Below are 3,225 nucleotides of genomic sequence, written 5' to 3'. Positions count from 1 at the left end.
TCTCTTTCTGTGTATGTCTATATGTATCCTCTATCTATCAATCAATCTACCCCATATCTATCTATCTATCTATCTATCTATCCTCTATCTATCTATCTATCTATCTATCTATCTAATCTCTCTATCCTCTATCTATCTATCTATCTATCTATCTATCATCTAAGTTTCTCTGTTTCTATCTATATGAAAACATCTGTATTTCTGTAGTTGACTTACCTACCAGTCATCAATTCACATCTGGTTACTCTCCATCTCATTCACTCAATACCACTGATTTCCTCCATACTGTAGGCTAACAGACATATATATCACCTTTTTCTATTTTGACTCTGCACTTGACTCTGCATGGTTTTGAAACCTTCTATCCCTCTACTTTTCTTGGAACAGCCCTGCGCTGTGTGGAATAGTTGGAGACTTACTCTCTTCAACACGTGAACTTTGAGTACTGCACAAACAGGACCACAAACCCATCCCATTTAATCATTACCTATCTCTGGGTGACAAATGAGGCCAACAATTCTGGTGGTTGAGAGAGACTTAGTTATACATTAGACAGATTTAGTTATAAATTAGCCAAAAAACACATGACACTTCAAATCTTATAGTTCAATGGAGAATGGCACTGGAAAAACCCAAACTACCCATGTACCTGATTTATATTTGGGATTTTCAGGAAAATCTCACAATTCGCTGGCAGTTGGGTGACAGGTTATGAGTGGGTGATGACTTTAGGCTAGAGGAATCAATAATAAATTTGGCTGAGGAAGCAACACGTTTACTGAAGCTTAAAATGCACAGTTGAGACAGAGAGAGAAAAGTGAACAGAGAGACAGATAGAAAGGCAGGGGGCTTCCACACAAGCGTAAATGTCCTGTGGCAGAAAGAAGCTTGGAAAATCTGAAGAACTGGAAGAGAGCATCTGTAGTTTAATTATGGCAAAGGAAGACAGACACAGACAAGCCAGAGAAGTGGTTGAAGACTGTGATGTAAGACCTTCTGCATCAAATTGGACCAATCATATTAGCAATCAAAAACAAATGTCAAAAGGGTTTCAGTAAGATGATTATGGACAAGCATTTACATTTCTCAAAGATTGTTCCAGTGACTTTGAGAATATCTTAATGGGAGACACAGTGGGTGGGAGGAGTCTTGATAGTGAGGGTGTTTTATTTGTAGCAATGTAAAGTGTTATCTTTCTGGTCCTGAAGAGGAAACAGCAGAGAGTTGGAAAATTCAGGAACTTGGAAGAAATAACTGAAAGTGGTGTGACACATGGGGAGATAGATGTTCTTTAATGATGAATGCAAATAAAGACCATTTACTAAAGCAGTGGTTATGAAATGAGAAAAGAAACTTAGAGGTAAGCATGAGGTTCAGTTTGAACATGACTGAGAAGTTTATGAAAAACCTAGACAACAAAGCATCCTGAGATATGTAGTTTTGTTACTCAAAAGGTAGGTAAGAAAAGAAGGATGAACTCTGGCCGGTTGTAAAACTTAACAGCACTTCCTAAGAGCAGGCTGAAGAGTTCATCTAAAAAGGGAACAGAATCCTCAAAGCCTGAGGAAGTTCTGGTTTTCAAAGTCAAAGAAGGAACTGAGAAAGGGTGATAAGCAACATAGGAGAGAACCAGGGAGTTTTCCTTACTTAAGCATGAACTCAGCACTGAACACAACCAGGGATAGGAGAAGCTAAGCATTTGCTGGATTTAACAGCAGTAACGGTTTTGAAAGGGCTGCTTTAGGGAAGTTGGGAAGGAAACAGGAAGGTAAGGTTGACTACAAGGAAGCGGGCAAGGGGTATAGCTGTAGGGAGAAAATTTGGCCTCAGTATCATAAGCTCCTTAAAAACATAGAGGAAGGAAGAAGCTGTCTCCATCTGCTATGTGAGACCATCACTAACCTGGTAACCAAACTGGATAGTGAATTAATATAGAAATCCTCAGTAAAATGCAAACAAATTGAACTCAGCAAACATATATGAAAAAGATTATATACCGTAACCAAGGTATGCTAAATATATAAAATTCAAAGTAATAATATTATCAATAAAGAGGGACTTTATTTTATGATCCTTAGTATATGAAAGGAAAGAATTCATAAAAGTCTGATATCCTTCCAAAATGAAAACACAAAAGAAGGAATTAAACTCCCTCAATATAAATATGGCATCTACAAAGAAATAACAACAAAACAATCAATAAAAACAAAACCTGTAAACAAATCAAAACAACAACTAAAACCAACAACAACAGCAACAACAACAAAAACCTTAAAAACCAGACTTCCTAAGGATCTTGCCTAACATTTCTATTCAACATTGTACTAGAAGTGCTACCAAAGTGATTAGATCCTGACGCTTTGGAGCCACCTATATTGGAAAGGATGTCCCTTATCGTAGCCAATCATTCCCCATCTCTGTGTTTGACCTAACACCTCTATGACTAGTAGGGACCCTGATATAGCTATGCCGGGGCCTAGCAAACACATAAGTGGATGCTCACAGTCAGCTATTGGATGGATCACAGGCCCCCCAATGGAGGAGCTTGAGAAAGTACCCAAGGAGCTAAAGGGGTCTGCAACCCTATAGGAGGAACAACAATATGAACTAACCAGTACCCCCTGGAGCTTGTGTCTCTAGCTACATATGTATCAGAAGATGGCCTAGTTGGCCATCAGTGGAAAGAGGCCCCTTGGTCTTGCAAACTTTATATGCCTCAGTACAGGAGAATGCCAGGGCCAAGAAGTGGGAGTCGGGGGAGGGTATGGGGGACTTTTGGGATAGCATTGGAAATGTAAATGAAGAAAATACCTAATTAAAATAAAATAAAATAAAAAATTTTAAAAAATTGTTTTGAAATTCACTAAGAGACCACTAGTGTCCACCATAGCTGGTTGATGTGAAACTTGCTGTGTGGAAGATGCTGGATTGGAACTAATTTATAGAGATCGTTCCTTCTGTGCCTTCTACATGCTGGGAGTAAAAGCATGCACCACCACACCCAATCACATTTTATATTGTTAATATTTCACTATAAATATTTTTACTATTATAGCTCACCTAACAAATTGTGGTTGTGATTATTATCATGAAGACTTTGTGTCTTGGTGCTCTTGTATTGGAGCTGCGAGGGCTTGCCACGTGCTGCCATCAGGAACATGAGTTTCTAACTAGGAGCTGTGGGATTTTACTACTGGTCTCATTTCATCATACTGAATTCCCTCT

The sequence above is a fragment of the Mus musculus genome, chromosome 16, assembly GCF_000001635.26.
Source record: "Mus musculus strain C57BL/6J chromosome 16, GRCm38.p6 C57BL/6J".
NCBI lineage: Eukaryota > Metazoa > Chordata > Mammalia > Rodentia > Muridae > Mus > Mus musculus.
This window is presented reverse-complemented; position numbering follows the sequence as displayed.